The sequence below is a fragment of the Mustela lutreola genome, chromosome 15 (assembly GCF_030435805.1).
Source record: "Mustela lutreola isolate mMusLut2 chromosome 15, mMusLut2.pri, whole genome shotgun sequence".
Taxonomy (NCBI): domain Eukaryota; kingdom Metazoa; phylum Chordata; class Mammalia; order Carnivora; family Mustelidae; genus Mustela; species Mustela lutreola.
In genome coordinates, this window is record NC_081304.1 from 61,414,510 (window position 1) to 61,437,110 (window position 22,601).

The following is a 22,601-nucleotide window of genomic DNA, read 5'->3' on the forward strand; positions in this document are numbered from 1 at the left end:
CGCACGCTGCTGCAGGGCTGTGGCTGTGTCTGCTTAGTTCGGCCTGGCAGCGTGAACCCAGGGCGCGAACATGGAGTCCAGGAAAGCAAGGCCCAAGAGGCACCACCTCTTCCGCAGCTCTTCTTCCCTGACGCGACAGAGCGAACGCCCAAAGCCTTGCTGAGGAAGCCCAGCGAAGTGCGGTTCGCGCCAAGCTGAAAACTACTGTGAAAGCAGAGCAGACGCTGGGAAATCAGAGTCGATCCTGTGGGATGCTCTGGCTGGGTGCCTTAGCCTAGTATTCGCAGCACGATGGGAGAAACCCGCCTAGAGCGAAAGCCTCATTGCCCGGGCCTCCCCTCTGGGAAAGCACAGTATTCTTTGGGAAATCAGAGTCGGTTCTGTGGGATGCGGCTGTTGTTTGCCTGAGCTATTCTCCACAGCACGGTGTAATAAACCCACAAGGAGCGAAATCCTCTTAGCCCGGCATCCCCTCTGCCTGAGAGAGATGCTCGGCTGCGCCTCTGTGATGAGCCTTAAGGAAAGTGACACGTCTGTCACTGCGTTCCCCAGGAGCATGACTAGGGAAGGTGCACCACGCTTCCTGGGTGAAGAGGAGCTGTCGGCCTTATTGTCGGGAATGGTCCCGAAGCAGGAGAGCCGGTCCTGTCAGGAACAGCGGGCCGGTGGCATGACAAGTGTCACCTGCTCCCTGTGGGGAGAGACGGCAGCCTGGCTGCTAAGGAGACACGAGGGAACGAGTAGGGCAGGGGCGCGTGCTCCACTCTGAGGAAGGAGTCTGGGCAGAAGACATGCCTGTCCTGGGCCCCCGGACCCAAGGGGACAGCAGCTCTTTGGCCACCTGACCATAGGGCAGACGTGGGCTTGCCACCAGGCGCCCGGCCCTGAACTCACAGAAACAGCTCCTGGAGGAACGGGCAGTCAGATGTCGTCTTCCTCCAGGATGTGGCAGGATTGGCGGAGGTAGCGGGTGACCCGGGGAAGGAGGGACAGTTACCCATTACTCCCCATACCAGGGCGCAGGCGGTGTGCAGGGATCGTGTCGCGTCTCCTCCCGGCTGGGGAAGGCACTGGCCTAGTCCCTGTCCACCTGAATGCCACAGCAAAAGGGCAGGCCTTGCCTACGCCGGGAGATGAAATTGTGAGCAGTGTGCCCTCCTAGGCCAGGCACGCTGCTGCAGAGTCGAGGCTGTGTCTACTTATTTCGGCGTGGCAGGGTGAACCCAGGACGCGAACATGGAGCACGGGAAAGCAAGGTCCAAGAGGCACCACCTCTAGCGCAGCTCTTCTTCCCTGACGCGACAGAGCGAACGTCCAAAGCCTTGCTGAGGAAGCCGCAGAGAAGTGCCGTTCTCGCTAAGCTGAAAACCTCTGCGATAGCATAGCAGTCGCTGGGAAATCAGAGTCGGTCGTGTGGGCTGCTCTGGCTGGGTGCCTTAGCCTAGTATTCGCAGCACGGTGGGAGAAACCCGCCTAGAGCGAAAGCCTCTTTGCCTGGGCATCCCCTCTGGGAAAGCACAGCACTCTTTGGGAAATGAGAGTCGGGTCTGTGGGATGCGGCTGCTGCTTGCCTGAACTGGTCTCCACAGCACGGTGTCATAAACCCGCATAGAGCGAAATCCTCTTTGCCGGGCATCCCCTCTGCCTGAGAGAGATGCTTGGTTGCGCCTGTGGGAAGAGCCTTAAGGAAAGGGACACGTCTGTCACTGCGCTCCCCAGGAGCATGTCTGGGGAAGGTGCAGCGCGCTGCCCCGGGGAAGAGAAGGAGTCGGCCTTGTTGTCGGAAACGGTCGCAAGCAGGAGAGCCAGCCCTGTCAGCAACAGCGGGTCGGTGGTAAGAGAAGTGTCACCCGCTCTCTGTGCGGAGAGATGGAAACCTGGCTGAGAAGGAGACACGAGGGGACGACTAGGGCAGGGGCGCTTGCTCCACTCTGAGGAAGGAGTCTGGGCAGAAGGCATGTCTGTCGTGTGCCCCTGGGCCCAAGGGGACAGCAGCTCCTTGGCCTCCTGTTCCAGGTGCAGACATGTGCTTGCCACCAGGCGCCTACCCTGAATTCGCAGAAGTAGCTCCCGGAAAGAACGGGCAGTCAGATGCCGTCTTCCTCCAGGATGTGGAAGCGTTCGCGGATGCACGCGCTGTCCGGGGAAGGAGTGGGGAAAGTACCTCACTGCTCCCCATCCCAGTGCACGGGCGGTGTGCAGAGATCCTGTTGCCTCTCCTCTCCTGTGGGGAAGGAACTGACCCAGTCCCTGGGTCCGCCTGAGCGCCAGAGCAAAAGGCCTAGCGTTGCCTACACAGGGAGATGGTAGTGTGCATAGAGTGCCATCCTGGGCCACGCACGCTACTGCAGGGTTGTGACTGTATCTGCTTATTTCGGCCTGGCACGTTGAATCCAGGACGCGAACATGGAGCCCGGGAAGCAAGGCCCAAGAGGCACCAGCTCTCCGCATCTCTTCATCCCTGACGGGACAGAGCGAACGCCCAAAGCCTTGCTGAGGAAGCAGCAGCGAAGTGCGGTTCGCAGCAAGCTGAAAACTTCTGCAAAAGCAAAGCAGTCCCGGGGAAATCAGAGGACTGCTCTTGCTGGTTGCCTTAGCCTAGTGTTCGCAGCACATTGGGAGATACCGCATAGAGCAAAAGCCTCCTGGCCCGGGCATCCCCTCTGGGAAAGCAAAGCATTCTTTGGGAAATTAGAGTCGGGTCTGTGGGGTGCGGCTGCTGCTTGCCTGAGCTGGTCTCCACAGCACGGTGTAATAAACCCGCATGGAGCGAAATCCTCTTGGCCCGGGCATCCCCTCTGCCTGAGAGAGAAGCGTGGTTGCGCCTGTGGAAACAGCCTTAAGGAAAGGGACACGTCTGTCACTGCGCTCCCCAGGAGCATGTCTGGGGAAGGCACAGCACGCCGCCCCGGGACAAGAGAAGGAGTCGTTGGTGTTATTGTCCGGAAACGGTCGCGAAGCAGGAGAGCCGGACCCGTGAGGAACAGCGTGTCGGTGGCAAGACAAGTTTCACCCGCTACCTGTGCGGAGAGATGTGAGCCTGGCTGCGAAGGAGACATGAGAGGACGACTAGGGCAGGGGCGCGTGCTCCTCTATGTGGAAGGAGTCTGAGCAGACGGTTGGCCTGTTCTATGCCTCTGGGCCCAAGGGGACAGCAGCTCCTTGGCCACCTGTCCATAGGGCAGACGTGGGCTTGCCACCAGGCGCCCGGCCCTGAACTCGCAGAAACAGCTCCAGCAGGAACGGGCAGTTAGATGCCATCCTCCTCCAGATATGGAAGCGTTCGCGGAGGCACGGGGTGTCCGGGGAAGGAATGGGGACAGTACCCCACAGCTCCCCATCCCAGTGCACGGGCGGTGTGCAGGGATCCTGTCACCTCTCCTCTCCTGTGGAAAAGGCCACTGGCCTAGTCCCCGAGTCCGTCTTCGCGTCAGAGCAAAATGCCAAGCCTCGCCTAAGCGAGGACATGGTAGTGGGCGTAGAGTGCCATCCTAAGCCACGCACGCTGCTGCAGGGCTGTGGCTGTGTCTGCTTAGTTCGGCCTGGCAGCGTGAACCAAGGGCGCGAACATGGAGTCCAGGAAAGCAAGGCCCAAGAGGCACCACCTCTTCCGCAGCTCTTCTTCCCTGACGCGACAGAGCGAACGCCCAAAGCCTTGCTGAGGAAGCACAGCGAAGTGCGGTTCGCGCCAAGCTGAAAACTACTGTGAAAGCAGAGCAGACCCTGGGAAATCAGAGTCGATCCTGTGGGATGCTCTGGCTGGGTGCCTTAGCCTAGTATTCGCAGCACGGTAGGAGAAACCCGCCTAGAGCGAAAGCCTCATTGCCCGGGCCTCCCCTCTGGGAAAGCACAGTATTCTTTGGGAAATCAGAGTCGGTTCTGTGGGATGCGGCTGTTGTTTGCCTGAGCTATTCTCCACAGCACGGTGTAATAAACCCACAAGGAGCGAAATCCTCTTAGCCCGGCATCCCCTCTGCCTGAGAGAGATGCTCGGCTGCGCCTCTGTGTTGAGCCTTAAGGAAAGTGACACGTCTGTCACTGCGTTCCCCAGGAGCATGACTAGGGAAGGTGCACCACGCTTCCTGGGTGAAGAGGAGCTGTCGGCCTTATTGTCGGGAATGGTCCCGAAGCAGGAGAGCCGGTCCTGTCAGGAACAGCGGGCCGGTGGCATGACAAGTGTCACCTGCTCCCTGTGGGGAGAGACGGCAGCCTGGCTGCTAAGGAGACACGAGGGAACGAGTAGGGCAGGGGCGCGTGCTCCACTCTGAGGAAGGAGTCTGGGCACGAGACATGCCTGTCCTGGGCCCCCGGACCCAAGGGGACAGCAGCTCTTTGGCCACCTGACCATAGGGCAGACGTGGGCTTGCCACCAGGCGCCCGGCCCTGAACTCACAGAAACAGCTCCTGGAGGAACGGGCAGTCAGATGTCGTCTTCCTCCAGGATGTGGCAGCATTGACGGAGGTAGCGGGTGACCCGGGGAAGGAGGGACAGTTACCCATTACTCCCCATACCAGGGCGCAGGCGGTGTGCAGGGATCGTGTCGCGTCTCCTCCCGGCTGGGGAAGGCACTGGCCTAGTCCCTGTCCACCTGAATGCCACAGCAAAAGGGCAGGCCTTGCCTACGCCGGGAGATGAAATTGTGAGCAGTGTGCCCTCCTAGGCCAGGCACGCTGCTGCAGAGTCGAGGCTGTGTCTACTTATTTCGGCGTGGCAGGGTGAACCCAGGACGCGAACATGGAGCACGGGAAAGCAAGGTCCAAGAGGCACCACCTCTAGCGCAGCTCTTCTTCCCTGACGCGACAGAGCGAACGTCCAAAGCCTTGCTGAGGAAGCCGCAGAGAAGTGCCGTTCTCGCTAAGCTGAAAACCTCTGCGATAGCATAGCAGTCGCTGGGAAATCAGAGTCGGTCGTGTGGGCTGCTCTGGCTGGGTGCCTTAGCCTAGTATTCGCAGCACGGTGGGAGAAACCCGCCTAGAGCGAAAGCCTCTTTGCCTGGGCATCCCCTCTGGGAAAGCACAGCACTCTTTGGGAAATGAGAGTCGGGTCTGTGGGATGCGGCTGCTGCTTGCCTGAACTGGTCTCCACAGCACGGTGTCATAAACCCGCATAGAGCGAAATCCTCTTTGCCGGGCATCCCCTCTGCCTGAGAGAGATGCTTGGTTGCGCCTGTGGGAAGAGCCTTAAGGAAAGGGACACGTCTGTCACTGCGCTCCCCAGGAGCATGTCTGGGGAAGGTGCAGCGCGCTGCCCCGGGGAAGAGAAGGAGTCGGCCTTGTTGTCGGAAACGGTCGCAAGCAGGAGAGCCAGCCCTGTCAGCAACAGCGGGTCGGTGGTAAGAGAAGTGTCACCCGCTCTCTGTGCGGAGAGATGGAAACCTGGCTGAGAAGGAGACACGAGGGGACGACTAGGGCAGGGGCGCTTGCTCCACTCTGAGGAAGGAGTCTGGGCAGAAGGCATGTCTGTCGTGTGCCCCTGGGCCCAAGGGGACAGCAGCTCCTTGGCCTCCTGTTCCAGGTGCAGACATGTGCTTGCCACCAGGCGCCTACCCTGAATTCGCAGAAGTAGCTCCCGGAAAGAACGGGCAGTCAGATGCCGTCTTCCTCCAGGATGTGGAAGCGTTCGCGGATGCACGCGCTGTCCGGGGAAGGAGTGGGGAAAGTACCTCACTGCTCCCCATCCCAGTGCACGGGCGGTGTGCAGAGATCCTGTTGCCTCTCCTCTCCTGTGGGGAAGGAACTGACCCAGTCCCTGGGTCCGCCTGAGCGCCAGAGCAAAAGGCCTAGCGTTGCCTACACAGGGAGATGGTAGTGTGCATAGAGTGCCATCCTGGGCCACGCACGCTACTGCAGGGTTGTGACTGTATCTGCTTATTTCGGCCTGGCACGTTGAATCCAGGACGCGAACATGGAGCCCGGGAAGCAAGGCCCAAGAGGCACCAGCTCTCCGCATCTCTTCATCCCTGACGGGACAGAGCGAACGCCCAAAGCCTTGCTGAGGAAGCAGCAGCGAAGTGCGGTTCGCAGCAAGCTGAAAACTTCTGCAAAAGCAAAGCAGTCCCGGGGAAATCAGAGGACTGCTCTTGCTGGTTGCCTTAGCCTAGTGTTCGCAGCACATTGGGAGATACCGCATAGAGCAAAAGCCTCCTGGCCCGGGCATCCCCTCTGGGAAAGCAAAGCATTCTTTGGGAAATTAGAGTCGGGTCTGTGGGGTGCGGCTGCTGCTTGCCTGAGCTGGTCTCCACAGCACGGTGTAATAAACCCGCATGGAGCGAAATCCTCTTGGCCCGGGCATCCCCTCTGCCTGAGAGAGAAGCGTGGTTGCGCCTGTGGAAACAGCCTTAAGGAAAGGGACACGTCTGTCACTGCGCTCCCCAGGAGCATGTCTGGGGAAGGCACAGCACGCCGCCCCGGGACAAGAGAAGGAGTCGTTGGTGTTATTGTCCGGAAACGGTCGCGAAGCAGGAGAGCCGGACCCGTGAGGAACAGCGTGTCGGTGGCAAGACAAGTTTCACCCGCTACCTGTGCGGAGAGATGTGAGCCTGGCTGCGAAGGAGACATGAGAGGACGACTAGGGCAGGGGCGCGTGCTCCTCTATGTGGAAGGAGTCTGAGCAGACGGTTGGCCTGTTCTATGCCTCTGGGCCCAAGGGGACAGCAGCTCCTTGGCCACCTGTCCATAGGGCAGACGTGGGCTTGCCACCAGGCGCACGGCCCTGAACTCGCAGAAACAGCTCCAGCAGGAACGGGCAGTTAGATGCCATCCTCCTCCAGATATGGAAGCGTTCGCGGAGGCACGGGGTGTCCGGGGAAGGAATGGGGACAGTACCCCACAGCTCCCCATCCCAGTGCACGGGCGGTGTGCAGGGATCCTGTCACCTCTCCTCTCCTGTGGAAAAGGCCACTGGCCTAGTCCCCGAGTCCGTCTTCGCGTCAGAGCAAAATGCCAAGCCTCGCCTAAGCGAGGACATGGTAGTGGGCGTAGAGTGCCATCCTAAGCCACGCACGCTGCTGCAGGGCTGTGGCTGTGTCTGCTTAGTTCGGCCTGGCAGCGTGAACCAAGGGCGCGAACATGGAGTCCAGGAAAGCAAGGCCCAAGAGGCACCACCTCTTCCGCAGCTCTTCTTCCCTGACGCGACAGAGCGAACGCCCAAAGCCTTGCTGAGGAAGCACAGCGAAGTGCGGTTCGCGCCAAGCTGAAAACTACTGTGAAAGCAGAGCAGACCCTGGGAAATCAGAGTCGATCCTGTGGGATGCTCTGGCTGGGTGCCTTAGCCTAGTATTCGCAGCACGGTAGGAGAAACCCGCCTAGAGCGAAAGCCTCATTGCCCGGGCCTCCCCTCTGGGAAAGCACAGTATTCTTTGGGAAATCAGAGTCGGTTCTGTGGGATGCGGCTGTTGTTTGCCTGAGCTATTCTCCACAGCACGGTGTAATAAACCCACAAGGAGCGAAATCCTCTTAGCCCGGCATCCCCTCTGCCTGAGAGAGATGCTCGGCTGCGCCTCTGTGTTGAGCCTTAAGGAAAGTGACACGTCTGTCACTGCGTTCCCCAGGAGCATGACTAGGGAAGGTGCACCACGCTTCCTGGGTGAAGAGGAGCTGTCGGCCTTATTGTCGGGAATGGTCCCGAAGCAGGAGAGCCGGTCCTGTCAGGAACAGCGGGCCGGTGGCATGACAAGTGTCACCTGCTCCCTGTGGGGAGAGACGGCAGCCTGGCTGCTAAGGAGACACGAGGGAACGAGTAGGGCAGGGGCGCGTGCTCCACTCTGAGGAAGGAGTCTGGGCACGAGACATGCCTGTCCTGGGCCCCCGGACCCAAGGGGACAGCAGCTCTTTGGCCACCTGACCATAGGGCAGACGTGGGCTTGCCACCAGGCGCCCGGCCCTGAACTCACAGAAACAGCTCCTGGAGGAACGGGCAGTCAGATGTCGTCTTCCTCCAGGATGTGGCAGCATTGGCGGAGGTAGCGGGTGACCCGGGGAAGGAGGGACAGTTACCCATTACTCCCCATACCAGGGCGCAGGCGGTGTGCAGGGATCGTGTCGCGTCTCCTCCCGGCTGGGGAAGGCACTGGCCTAGTCCCTGTCCACCTGAATGCCACAGCAAAAGGGCAGGCCTTGCCTACGCCGGGAGATGAAATTGTGAGCAGTGTGCCCTCCTAGGCCAGGCACGCTGCTGCAGAGTCGAGGCTGTGTCTACTTATTTCGGCGTGGCAGGGTGAACCCAGGACGCGAACATGGAGCACGGGAAAGCAAGGTCCAAGAGGCACCACCTCTAGCGCAGCTCTTCTTCCCTGACGCGACAGAGCGAACGTCCAAAGCCTTGCTGAGGAAGCCGCAGAGAAGTGCCGTTCTCGCTAAGCTGAAAACCTCTGCGATAGCATAGCAGTCGCTGGGAAATCAGAGTCGGTCGTGTGGGCTGCTCTGGCTGGGTGCCTTAGCCTAGTATTCGCAGCACGGTGGGAGAAACCCGCCTAGAGCGAAAGCCTCTTTGCCTGGGCATCCCCTCTGGGAAAGCACAGCATTCTTTGGGAAATGAGAGTCGGGTCTGTGGGATGCGGCTGCTGCTTGCCTGAACTGGTCTCCACAGCACGGTGTCATAAACCCGCATAGAGCGAAATCCTCTTTGCCGGGCATCCCCTCTGCCTGAGAGAGATGCTTGGTTGCGCCTGTGGGAAGAGCCTTAAGGAAAGGGACACGTCTGTCACTGCGCTCCCCAGGAGCATGTCTGGGGAAGGTGCAGCGCGCTGCCCCGGGGAAGAGAAGGAGTCGGCCTTGTTGTCGGAAACGGTCGCAAGCAGGAGAGCCAGCCCTGTCAGCAACAGCGGGTCGGTGGTAAGAGAAGTGTCACCCGCTCTCTGTGCGGAGAGATGGAAACCTGGCTGAGAAGGAGACACGAGGGGACGACTAGGGCAGGGGCGCTTGCTCCACTCTGAGGAAGGAGTCTGGGCAGAAGGCATGTCTGTCCTGTGCCCCTGGGCCCAAGGGGACAGCAGCTCCTTGGCCTCCTGTTCCAGGTGCAGACATGTGCTTGCCACCAGGCGCCTACCCTGAATTCGCAGAAGTAGCTCCCGGAAAGAACGGGCAGTCAGATGCCGTCTTCCTCCAGGATGTGGAAGCGTTCGCGGATGCACGCGCTGTCCGGGGAAGGAGTGGGGAAAGTACCTCACTGCTCCCCATCCCAGTGCACGGGCGGTGTGCAGAGATCCTGTTGCCTCTCCTCTCCTGTGGGGAAGGAACTGACCCAGTCCCTGGGTCCGCCTGAGCGCCAGAGCAAAAGGCCTAGCGTTGCCTACACAGGGAGATGGTAGTGTGCATAGAGTGCCATCCTGGGCCACGCACGCTACTGCAGGGTTGTGACTGTATCTGCTTATTTCGGCCTGGCACGTTGAATCCAGGACGCGAACATGGAGCCCGGGAAGCAAGGCCCAAGAGGCACCAGCTCTCCGCATCTCTTCATCCCTGACGGGACAGAGCGAACGCCCAAAGCCTTGCTGAGGAAGCAGCAGCGAAGTGCGGTTCGCAGCAAGCTGAAAACTTCTGCAAAAGCAAAGCAGTCCCGGGGAAATCAGAGGACTGCTCTTGCTGGTTGCCTTAGCCTAGGGTTCGCAGCACATTGGGAGATACCGCATAGAGCAAAAGCCTCCTGGCCCGGGCATCCCCTCTGGGAAAGCAAAGCATTCTTTGGGAAATTAGAGTCGGGTCTGTGGGGTGCGGCTGCTGCTTGCCTGAGCTGGTCTCCACAGCACGGTGTAATAAACCCGCATGGAGCGAAATCCTCTTGGCCCGGGCATCCCCTCTGCCTGAGAGAGAAGCGTGGTTGCGCCTGTGGAAACAGCCTTAAGGAAAGGGACACGTCTGTCACTGCGCTCCCCAGGAGCATGTCTGGGGAAGGCACAGCACGCCGCCCCGGGACAAGAGAAGGAGTCGTTGGTGTTATTGTCCGGAAACGGTCGCGAAGCAGGAGAGCCGGACCCGTGAGGAACAGCGTGTCGGTGGCAAGACAAGTTTCAACCGCTACCTGTGCGGAGAGATGTGAGCCTGGCTGCGAAGGAGACATGAGAGGACGACTAGGGCAGGGGCGCGTGCTCCTCTATGTGGAAGGAGTCTGAGCAGACGGTTGGCCTGTTCTATGCCTCTGGGCCCAAGGGGACAGCAGCTCCTTGGCCACCTGTCCATAGGGCAGACGTGGGCTTCCCACCAGGCGCCCAGCCCTGAACTCGCAGAAACAGCTCCAGCAGGAACGGGCAGTTAGATGCCATCCTCCTCCAGATATGGAAGCGTTCGCGGAGGCACGGGGTGTCCGGGGAAGGAATGGGGACAGTACCCCACAGCTCCCCATCCCAGTGCACGGGTGGTGTGCAGGGATCCTGTCACCTCTCCTCTCCTGTGGAAAAGGCCACTGGCCTAGTCCCCGAGTCCGCCTTCGCGTCAGAGCAAAATGCCAAGCCTCGCCTACGCGAGGACATGGTAGTGGGCGTAGAGTGCCATCCTAAACCACGCACGCTGCTGCAGGGCTGTGGCTGTGTCTGCTTAGTTCGGCCTGGCAGCGTGAACCCAGGGCGCGAACATGGAGTCCAGGAAAGCAAGGCCCAAGAGGCACCACCTCTTCCGCAGCTCTTCTTCCCTGACGCGACAGAGCGAACGCCAAAAGCCTTGCTGAGGAAGCACAGCGAAGTGCGGTTCGCACCAAGCTGAAAACTACTGTGAAAGCAGAGCAGACCCTGGGAAATCAGAGTCGATCCTGTGGGATGCTCTGGCTGGGTGCCTTAGCCTAGTATTCGAAGCACGGTGGGAGAAACCCGCCTAGAGCGAAAGCCTCTTTGCCCGGGCCTCCCCTCTGGGAAAGCACAGTATTCTTTGGGAAATCAGAGTCGGTTCTGTGGGATGCGGCTGTTGTTTGCCTGAGCTAGTCTCCACAGCACGGTGTAATAAACCCACAAGGAGCGAAATCCTCTTAGCCCGGCATCCCCTCTGCCCGAGAGAGATGCTCGGCTGCGCCTCTGTGATGAGCCTTAAGGAAAGTGACACGTCTGTCACTGCGTTCCCCAGGAGCATGACTAGGGAAGGTGCACCACGCTTCCTGGGTGAAGAGGAGCTGTCGGCCTTATTGTCGGGAATGGTCCCGAAGCAGGAGAGCCGGTCCTGTCAGGAACAGCGGGCCGGTGGCATGACAAGTGTCACCTGCTCCCTGTGGGGAGAGACGGCAGCCTGGCTGCTAAGGAGACACGAGGGAACGAGTAGGGCAGGGGCGCGTGCTCCACTCTGAGGAAGGAGTCTGGGCAGAAGACATGCCTGTCCTGGGCCCCCGGACCCAAGGGGACAGCAGCTCTTTGGCCACCTGACCATAGGGCAGACGTGGGCTTGCCACCAGGCGCCCGGCCCTGAACTCACAGAAACAGCTCCTGGAGGAACGGGCAGTCAGATGTCGTCTTCCTCCAGGATGTGGCAGCATTGGCGGAGGTAGCGGGTGACCCGGGGAAGGAGGGACAGTTACCCATTACTCCCCATACCAGGGCGCAGGCGGTGTGCAGGGATCGTGTCGCGTCTCCTCCCGGCTGGGGAAGGCACTGGCCTAGTCCCTGTCCACCTGAATGCCACAGCAAAAGGGCAGGCCTTGCCTACGCCGGGAGATGAAATTGTGAGCAGTGTGCCCTCCTAGGCCAGGCACGCTGCTGCAGAGTCGAGGCTGTGTCTACTTATTTCGGCGTGGCAGGGTGAACCCAGGACGCGAACATGGAGCACGGGAAAGCAAGGTCCAAGAGGCACCACCTCTTCCACAGCTCTTCTTCCCTGACGCGACAGAGCGAACGCCCAAAGCCTTGCTGAGGAAGCCGCAGAGAAGTGCCGTTCTCGCTAAGCTGAAAACCTCTGCGATAGCATAGCAGTCGCTGGGAAATCAGAGTCGGTCGTGTGGGCTGCTCTGGCTGGGTGCCTTAGCCTAGTATTCGCAGCACGGTGGGAGAAACCCGCCTAGAGCGAAAGCCTCTTTGCCTGGGCATCCCCTCTGGGAAAGCACAGCACTCTTTGGGAAATGAGAGTCGGGTCTGTGGGATGCGGCTGCTGCTTGCCTGAACTGGTCTCCACAGCACGGTGTCATAAACCCGCATAGAGCGAAATCCTCTTTGCCGGGCATCCCCTCTGCCTGAGAGAGATGCTTGGTTGCGCCTGTGGGAAGAGCCTTAAGGAAAGGGACACGTCTGTCACTGCGCTCCCCAGGAGCATGTCTGGGGAAGGTGCAGCGCGCTGCCCCGGGGAAGAGAAGGAGTCGGCCTTGTTGTCGGAAACGGTCGCAAGCAGGAGAGCCAGCCCTGTCAGCAACAGCGGGTCGGTGGTAAGAGAAGTGTCACCCGCTCTCTGTGCGGAGAGATGGAAACCTGGCTGAGAAGGAGACACGAGGGGACGACTAGGGCAGGGGCGCTTGCTCCACTCTGAGGAAGGAGTCTGGGCAGAAGGCATGTCTGTCCTGTGCCCCTGGGCCCAAGGGGACAGCAGCTCCTTGGCCTCCTGTTCCAGGTGCAGACATGTGCTTGCCACCAGGCGCCTACCCTGAATTCGCAGAAGTAGCTCCCGGAAAGAACGGGCAGTCAGATGCCGTCTTCCTCCAGGATGTGGAAGCGTTCGCGGATGCACGCGCTGTCCGGGGAAGGAGTGGGGAAAGTACCTCACTGCTCCCCATCCCAGTGCACGGGCGGTGTGCAGAGATCCTGTTGCCTCTCCTCTCCTGTGGGGAAGGAACTGACCCAGTCCCTGGGTCCGCCTGAGCGCCAGAGCCAAAGGACTAGCGTTGCCTACACAGGGAGATGGTAGTGTGCATAGAGTGCCATCCTGGGCCACGCACGCTACTGCAGGGTTGTGACTGTATCTGCTTATTTCGGCCTGGCACGTTGAATCCAGGACGCGAACATGGAGCCCGGGAAGCAAGGCCCAAGAGGCACCAGCTCTACGCATCTCTTCATCCCTGACGGGACAGAGCGAACGCCCAAAGCCTTGCTGAGGAAGCAGCAGCGAAGTGCGGTTCGCAGCAAGCTGAAAACTTCACAAAAGCAAAGCAGTCCCGGGGAAATCAGAGGACTGCTCTTGCTGGTTGCCTTAGCCTAGTGTGCGCAGCACATTGGGAGATAACGCATAGAGCAAAAGCCTCCTGGCCCGGGCATCCCCTCTGGGAAAGCAAAGCATTCTTTGGGAAATTAGAGTCGGGTCTGTGGGGTGCGGCTGCTGCTTGCCTGAGATGGTCTCCACAGCACGGTGTAATAAACCCGCATGGAGCGAAATCCTCTTGGCCCGGGCATCCCCTCTGCCTGAGAGAGAAGCGTGGTTGCGCCTGTGGAAACAGCCTTAAGGAAAGGGACACGTCTGTCACTGCGCTCCCCAGGAGCATGTCTGGGGAAGGCACAGCACGCCGCCCCGGGACAAGAGAAGGAGTCGTTGGTGTTATTGTCCGGAAACGGTCGCGAAGCAGGAGAGCCGGACCCGTGAGGAACAGCGTGTCGGTGGCAAGACAAGTTTCACCCGCTACCTGTGCGGAGAGATGTGAGCCTGGCTGCGAAGGAGACATGAGAGGACGACTAGGGCAGGGGCGCGTGCTCCTCTATGTGGAAGGAGTCTGAGCAGACGGTTGGCCTGTTCTATGCCTCTGGGCCCAAGGGGACAGCAGCTCCTTGGCCACCTGTCCATAGGGCAGACGTGGGCTTGCCACCAGGCGCCCGGCCCTGAACTCGCAGAAACAGCTCCAGCAGGAACGGGCAGTTAGATGCCATCCTCCTCCAGATATGGAAGCGTTCGCGGAGGCACGGGGTGTCCGGGGAAGGAATGGGGACAGTACCCCACAGCTCCCCATCCCAGTGCACGGGCGGTGTGCAGGGATCCTGTCACCTCTCCTCTCCTGTGGAAAAGGCCACTGGCCTAGTCCCCGAGTCCGCCTTCGCGTCAGAGCAAAATGCCAAGCCTCGCCTAAGCGAGGACATGGTAGTGGGCGTAGAGTGCCATCCTAAACCACGCACGCTGCTGCAGGGCTGTGGCTTTGTCTGCTTAGTTCGGCCTGGCAGCGTGAACCCAGGGCGCGAACATGGAGTCCAGGAAAGCAAGGCCCAAGAGGCACCACCTCTTCCGCAGCTCTTCTTCCCTGACGCGACAGAGCGAACGCCCAAAGCCTTGCTGAGGAAGCACAGCGAAGTGCGTTTCGCACCAAGCTGAAAACTACTGTGAAAGCAGAGCAGACCCTGGGAAATCAGAGTCGATCCTGTGGGATGCTCTGGGTGGGTGCCTTAGCCTAGTATTCGAAGCACGGTGGGAGAAACCCGCCTAGAGCGAAAGCCTCTTTGCCCGGGCCTCCCCTCTGGGAAAGCACAGTATTCTTTGGGAAATCAGAGTCGGTTCTGTGGGATGCGGCTGTTGTTTGCCTGAGCTAGTCTCCACAGCACGGTGTAATAAACCCACAAGGAGCGAAATCCTCTTAGCCCGGCATCCCCTCTGCCTGAGAGAGATGCTCGGCTGCGCCTCTGTGATGAGCCTTAAGGAAAGTGACACGTCTGTCACTGCGTTCCCCAGGAGCATGACTAGGGAAGGTGCACCACGCTTCCTGGGTGAAGAGGAGCTGTCGGCCTTATTGTCGGGAATGGTCCCGAAGCAGGAGAGCCGGTCCTGTCAGGAACAGCGGGCCGGTGGCATGACAAGTGTCACCTGCTCCCTGTGGGGAGAGACGGCAGCCTGGCTGCTAAGGAGACACGAGGGAACGAGTAGGGCAGGGGCGCGTGCTCCACTCTGAGGAAGGAGTCTGGGCAGAAGACATGCCTGTCCTGGGCCCCCGGACCCAAGGGGACAGCAGCTCTTTGGCCACCTGACCATAGGGCAGACGTGGGCTTGCCACCAGGCGCCCGGCCCTGAACTCACAGAAACAGCTCCTGGAGGAACGGGCAGTCAGATGTCGTCTTCCTCCAGGATGTGGCAGCATTGGCGGAGGTAGCGGGTGACCCGGGGAAGGAGGGACAGTTACCCATTACTCCCCATACCAGGGCGCAGGCGGTGTGCAGGGATCGTGTCGCGTCTCCTCCCGGCTGGGGAAGGCACTGGCCTAGTCCCTGTCCACCTGAATGCCACAGCAAAAGGGCAGGCCTTGCCTACGCCGGGAGATGAAATTGTGAGCAGTGTGCCCTCCTAGGCCAGGCACGCTGCTGCAGAGTCGAGGCTGTGTCTACTTATTTCGGCGTGGCAGGGTGAACCCAGGACGCGAACATGGAGCACGGGAAAGCAAGGTCCAAGAGGCACCACCTCTAGCGCAGCTCTTCTTCCCTGACGCGACAGAGCGAACGTCCAAAGCCTTGCTGAGGAAGCCGCAGAGAAGTGCCGTTCTCGCTAAGCTGAAAACCTCTGCGATAGCATAGCAGTCGCTGGGAAATCAGAGTCGGTCGTGTGGGCTGCTCTGGCTGGGTGCCTTAGCCTAGTATTCGCAGCACGGTGGGAGAAACCCGCCTAGAGCGAAAGCCTCTTTGCCTGGGCATCCCCTCTGGGAACGCACAGCACTCTTTGGGAAATGAGAGTCGGGTCTGTGGGATGCGGCTGCTGCTTGCCTGAACTGGTCTCCACAGCACGGTGTCATAAACCCGCATAGAGCGAAATCCTCTTTGCCGGGCATCCCCTCTGCCTGAGAGAGATGCTTGGTTGCGCCTGTGGGAAGAGCCTTAAGGAAAGGGACACGTCTGTCACTGCGCTCCCCAGGAGCATGTCTGGGGAAGGTGCAGCGCGCTGCCCCGGGGAAGAGAAGGAGTCGGCCTTGTTGTCGGAAACGGTCGCAAGCAGGAGAGCCAGCCCTGTCAGCAACAGCGGGTCGGTGGTAAGAGAAGTGTCACCCGCTCTCTGTGCGGAGAGATGGAAACCTGGCTGAGAAGGAGACACGAGGGGACGACTAGGGCAGGGGCGCTTGCTCCACTCTGAGGAAGGAGTCTGGGCAGAAGGCATGTCTGTCGTGTGCCCCTGGGCCCAAGGGGACAGCAGCTCCTTGGCCTCCTGTTCCAGGTGCAGACATGTGCTTGCCACCAGGCGCCTACCCTGAATTCGCAGAAGTAGCTCCCGGAAAGAACGGGCAGTCAGATGCCGTCTTCCTCCAGGATGTGGAAGCGTTCGCGGATGCACGCGCTGTCCGGGGAAGGAGTGGGGAAAGTACCTCACTGCTCCCCATCCCAGTGCACGGGCGGTGTGCAGAGATCCTGTTGCCTCTCCTCTCCTGTGGGGAAGGAACTGACCCAGTCCCTGGGTCCGCCTGAGCGCCAGAGCAAAAGGCCTAGCGTTGCCTACACAGGGAGATGGTAGTGTGCATAGAGTGCCATCCTGGGCCACGCACGCTACTGCAGGGTTGTGACTGTATCTGCTTATTTCGGCCTGGCACGTTGAATCCAGGACGCGAACATGGAGCCCGGGAAGCAAGGCCCAAGAGGCACCAGCTCTCCGCATCTCTTCATCCCTGACGGGACAGAGCGAACGCCCAAAGCCTTGCTGAGGAAGCAGCAGCGAAGTGCGGTTCGCAGCAAGCTGAAAACTTCTGCAAAAGCAAAGCAGTCCCGGGGAAATCAGAGGACTGCTCTTGCTGGTTGCCTTAGCCTAGGGTTCGCAGCACATTGGGAGATACCGCATAGAGCAAAAGCCTCCTGGCCCGGGCATCCCCTCTGGGAAAGCAAAGCATTCTTTGGGAAATTAGAGTCGGGTCTGTGGGGTGCGGCTGCTGCTTGCCTGAGCTGGTCTCCACAGCACGGTGTAATAAACCCGCATGGAGCGAAATCCTCTTGGCCCGGGCATCCCCTCTGCCTGAGAGAGAAGCGTGGTTGCGCCTGTGGAAACAGCCTTAAGGAAAGGGACACGTCTGTCACTGCGCTCCCCAGGAGCATGTCTGGGGAAGGCACAGCACGCCACCCCGGGACAAGAGAAGGAGTCGTTGGTGTTATTGTCCGGAAACGGTCGCGAAGCAGGAGAGCCGGACCCGTGAGGAACAGCGTGTCGGTGGCAAGACAAGTTTCACCCGCTACCTGTGCGGAGAGATGTGAGCCTGGCTGCGAAGGAGACATGAGAGGACGACTAGGGCAGGGGCGCGTGCTCCTCTATGTGGAAGGAGTCTGAGCAGACGGTTGGCCTGTTCTATGCCTCTGGGCCCAAGGGGACAGCAGCTCCTTGGCCACCTGTCCATAGGGCAGACGTGGGCTTGCCACCAGGCGCCCGGCCCTGAACTCGCAGAAACAGCTCCAGCAGGAACGGGCAGTTAGATGCCATCCTCCTCCAGATATGGAAGCGTTTGCGGAGGCACGGGGTGTCCGGGGAAGGAATGGGGACAGTACCCCACAGCTCCCCATCCCAGTGCACGGGCGGTGTGCAGGGATCCTGTCACCTCTCCTCTCCTGTGGAAAAGGCCACTGGCCTAGACCCCAGGTCCGCCTTCGCGTCAGAGCAAAATGCCAAGCCTCGCCTAAGCGAGGACATGGTAGTGGGCGTAGAGTGCCATCCTAAGCCACGCACGCTGCTGCAGGGCTGTGGCTGTGTCTGCTTAGTTCGGCCTGGCAGCGTGAACCCAGGGCGCGAACATGGAGTCCAGGAAAGCAAGGCCCAAGAGGCACCACCTCTTCCGCAGCTCTTCTTCCCTGACGCGACAGAGCGAACGCCCAAAGCCTTGCTGAGGAAGCACAGCGAAGTGCGGTTCGCGCCAAGCTGAAAACTACTGTGAAAGCAGAGCAGACCCTGGGAAATCAGAGTCGATCCTGTGGGATGCTCTGGCTGGGTGCCTTAGCCTAGTATTCGCAGCACGGTGGGAGAAACCCGCCTAGAGCGAAAGCCTCTTTGCCCGGGCCTCCCCTCTGGGAAAGCACAGTATTCTTTGGGAAATCAGAGTCGGTTCTGTGGGATGCGGCTGTTGTTTGCCTGAGCTAGTCTCCACAGCACGGTGTAATAAACCCACAAGGAGCGAAATCCTCTTAGCCCGGCATCCCCTCTGCCTGAGAGAGATGCTCGGCTGCGCCTCTGTGATGAGCCTTAAGGAAAGTGACACGTCTGTCACTGCGTTCCCCAGGAGCATGACTAGGGAAGGTGCACCACGCTTCCTGGGTGAAGAGGAGCTGTCGGCCTTATTGTCGGGAATGGTCCCGAAGCAGGAGAGCCGGTCCTGTCAGGAACAGCGGGCCGGTGGCATGACAAGTGTCACCTGCTCCCTGTGGGGAGAGACGGCAGCCTGGCTGCTAAGGAGACACGAGGGAACGAGTAGGGCAGGGGCGCGTGCTCCACTCTGAGGAAGGAGTCTGGGCAGAAGACATGCCTGTCCTGGGCCCCCGGACCCAAGGGGACAGCAGCTCTTTGGCCACCTGACCATAGGGCAGACGTGGGCTTGCCACCAGGCGCCCGGCCCTGAACTCACAGAAACAGCTCCTGGAGGAACGGGCAGTCAGATGTCGTCTTCCTCCAGGATGTGGCAGCATTGGCGGAGGTAGCGGGTGACCCGGGGAAGGAGGGACAGTTACCCATTACTCCCCATACCAGGGCGCAGGCGGTGTGCAGGGATCGTGTCGCGTCTCCTCCCGGCTGGGGAAGGCACTGGCCTAGTCCCTGTCCACCTGAATGCCACAGCAAAAGGGCAGGCCTTGCCTACGCCGGGAGATGAAATTGTGAGCAGTGTGCCCTCCTAGGCCAGGCACGCTGCTGCAGAGTCGAGGCTGTGTCTACTTATTTCGGCGTGGCAGGGTGAACCCAGGACGCGAACATGGAGCACGGGAAAGCAAGGTCCAAGAGGCACCACCTCTAGCGCAGCTCTTCTTCCCTGACGCGACAGAGCGAACGTCCAAAGCCTTGCTGAGGAAGCCGCAGAGAAGTGCCGTTCTCGCTAAGCTGAAAACCTCTGCGATAGCATAGCAGTCGCTGGGTAATCAGAGTCGGTCGTGTGGGCTGCTCTGGCTGGGTGCCTTAGCCTAGTATTCGCAGCACGGTGGGAGAAACCCGCCTAGAGCGAAAGCCTCTTTGCCCGGGCATCCCCTCTGGGAAAGCACAGCACTCTTTGGGAAATGAGAGTCGGGTCTGTGGGATGCGGCTGCTGCTTGCCTGAACTGGTCTCCACAGCACGGTGTCATAAACCCGCATAGAGCGAAATCCTCTTTGCCGGGCATCCCCTCTGCCTGAGAGAGATGCTTGGTTGCGCCTGTGGGAAGAGCCTTAAGGAAAGGGACACGTCTGTCACTGCGCTCCCCAGGAGCATGTCTGGGGAAGGTGCAGCGCGCTGCCCCGGGGAAGAGAAGGAGTCGGCCTTGTTGTCGGAAACGGTCGCAAGCAGGAGAGCCAGCCCTGTCAGCAACAGCGGGTCGGTGGTAAGAGAAGTGTCACCCGCTCTCTGTGCGGAGAGATGGAAACCTGGCTGTAAAGGAGACACGAGGGGACGACTAGGGCAGGGGCGCTTGCTCCACTCTGAGGAAGGAGTCTGGGCAGAAGGCATGTCTGTCCTGTGCCCCTGGGCCCAAGGGGACAGCAGCTCCTTGGCCTCCTGTTCCAGGTGCAGACATGTGCTTGCCACCAGGCGCCTACCCTGAATTCGCAGAAGTAGCTCCCGGAAAGAACGGGCAGTCAGATGCCGTCTTCCTCCAGGATGTGGAAGCGTTCGCGGATGCACGCGCTGTCCGGGGAAGGAGTGGGGAAAGTACCTCACTGCTCCCCATCCCAGTGCACGGGCGGTGTGCAGAGATCCTGTTGCCTCTCCTCTCCTGTGGGGAAGGAACTGACCCAGTCCCTGGGTCCGCCTGAGCGCCAGAGCAAAAGGCCTAGCGTTGCCTACACAGGGAGATGGTAGTGTGCATAGAGTGCCATCCTGGGCCACGCACGCTACTGCAGGGTTGTGACATGCTTATTTCGGCCTGGCACGCCGCCCCGGGACAAGAGAAGGAGTCGTTGGTTTTATTGTCCGGAAACGGTCGCGAAGCAGGAGAGCCGGACCCGTGAGGAACAGCGTGTCGGTGGCAAGACAAGTTTCACCCGCTACCTGTGCGGAGAGATGTGAGCCTGGCTGCGAAGGAGACATGAGAGGACGACTAGGGCAGGGGCGCGTGCTCCTCTATGTGGAAGGAGTCTGAGCAGACGGTTGGCCTGTTCTATGCCTCTGGGCCCAAGGGGACAGCAGCTCCTTGGCCACCTGTCCATAGGGCAGACGTGGGCTTGCCACCAGGCGCCCGGCCCTGAAATCGCAGAAACAGCTCCAGCAGGAACGGGCAGTTAGATGCCATTCTCCTCCAGATATGGAAGCGTTCGCGGAGGCACGGGGTGTCCGGGGAAGGAATGGGGACAGTACCCCACAGCTCCCCATCCCAGTGCACGGGCGGTGTGCAGGGATCCTGTCACCTCTCCTCTCCTGTGGACAAGGCCACTGGCCTAGTCCCCGAGTCCGCCTTCGCGTCAGAGCAAAATGCCAAGCCTCGCCTAAGCGAGGACATGGTAGTGGGCGTAGAGTGCCATCTAAGGCACGCACGCTGCTGCAGGGCTGTGGCTGTGTCTGCTTAGTTCGGCCTGGCAGCGTGAACCCAGGGCGCGAACATGGAGTCCAGGAAAGCAAGGCCCAAGAGGCACCACCTCTTCCGCAGCTCTTCTTCCCTGACGCGACAGAGCGAACGCCCAAAGCCTTGCTGAGGAAGCACAGCGAAGTGCGGTTCGCGCCAAGCTGAAAACTACTGTGAAAGCAGAGCAGACCCTGGGAAATCAGAGTCGATCCTGTGGGATGCTCTGGCTGGGTGCCTTAGCCTAGTATTCGCAGCACGGTGGGAGAAACCCGCCTAGAGCGAAAGCCTCTTTGCCCGGGCCTCCCCTCTGGGAAAGCACAGTATTCTTTGGGAATCAGAGTCGGTTCTGTGGGATGCGGCTGTTGTTTGCCTGAGCTAGTCTCCACAGCACGGTGTAATAAACCCACAAGGAGCAAAATCCTCTTAGCCCGGCATCCCCTCTGCCTGAGAGAGATGCTCGGCTGCGCCTCTGTGATGAGCCTTAAGGAAAGTGACACATCTGTCACTGCGTTCCCCAGGAGCATGACTAGGGAAGGTGCACCACGCTTCCTGGGTGAAGAGGAGCTGTCGGCCTTATTGTCGGGAATGGTCCCGAAGCAGGAGAGCCGGTCCTGTCAGGAACAGCGGGCCGGTGGCATGACAAGTGTCACCTGCTCCCTGTGGGGAGAGACGGCAGCCTGGCTGCTAAGGAGACACGAGGGAACGAGTAGGGCAGGGGCGCGTGCTCCACTCTGAGGAAGGAGTCTGGGCAGAAGACATGCCTGTCCTGGGCCCCCGGACCCAAGGGGACAGCAGCTCTTTGGCCACCTGACCATAGGGCAGACGTGGGCTTGCCACCAGGCGCCCGGCCCTGAACTCACAGAAACAGCTCCTGGAGGAACGGGCAGTCAGATGTCGTCTTCCTCCAGGATGTGGCAGCATTGGCGGAGGTAGCGGGTGACCCGGGGAAGGAGGGACAGTTACCCATTACTCCCCATACCAGGGCGCAGGCGGTGTGCAGGGATCGTGTCGCGTCTCCTCCCGGCTGGGGAAGGCACTGGCCTAGTCCCTGTCCACCTGAATGCCACAGCGAAGGGCAGGCCTTGCCTACGCCGGGAGATGAAATTGTGAGCAGTGTGCCCTCCTAGGCCAGGCACGCTGCTGCAGAGTCGAGGCTGTGTCTACTTATTTCGGCGTGGCAGGGTGAACCCAGGACTCGAACATGGAGCACGGGAAAGCAAGGTCCAAGAGGCACCAACTCTAGCGCAGCTCTTCTTCCCTGACGCGACAGAGCGAACGTCCAAAGCCTTGCTGAGGAAGCCGCAGAGAAGTGCCGTTCTCGCTAAGCTGAAAACCTCTGCGATAGCATAGCAGTCGCTGGGAAATCAGAGTCGGTCGTGTGGGCTGCTCTGGCTGGGTGCCTTAGCCTAGTATTCGCAGCACGGTGGGAGAAACCCGCCTAGAGCGAAAGCCTCTTTGCCTGGGCATCCCCTCTGGGAAAGCACAGCACTCTTTGGGAAATGAGAGTCGGGTCTGTGGGATGCGGCTGCTGCTTGCCTGAACTGGTCTCCACAGCACGGTGTCATAAACCCGCATAGAGCGAAATCCTCTTTGCCGGGCATCCCCTCTGCCTGAGAGAGATGCTTGGTTGCGCCTGTGGGAAGAGCCTTAAGGAAAGGGACACGTCTGTCACTGCGCTCCCCAGGAGCATGTCTGGGGAAGGTGCAGCGCGCTGCCCCGGGGAAGAGAAGGAGTCGGCCTTGTTGTCGGAAACGGTCGCAAGCAGGAGAGCCAGCCCTGTCAGCAACAGCGGGTCGGTGGTAAGAGAAGTGTCACCCGCTCTCTGTGCGGAGAGATGGAAACCTGGCTGAGAAGGAGACACGAGGGGACGACTAGGGCAGGGGCGCTTGCTCCACTCTGAGGAAGGAGTCTGGGCAGAAGGCATGTCTGTCGTGTGCCCCTGGGCCCAAGGGGACAGCAGCTCCTTGGCCTCCTGTTCCAGGTGCAGACATGTGCTTGCCACCAGGCGCCTACCCTGAATTCGCAGAAGTAGCTCCCGGAAAGAACGGGCAGTCAGATGCCGTCTTCCTCCAGGATGTGGAAGCGTTCGCGGAAGCA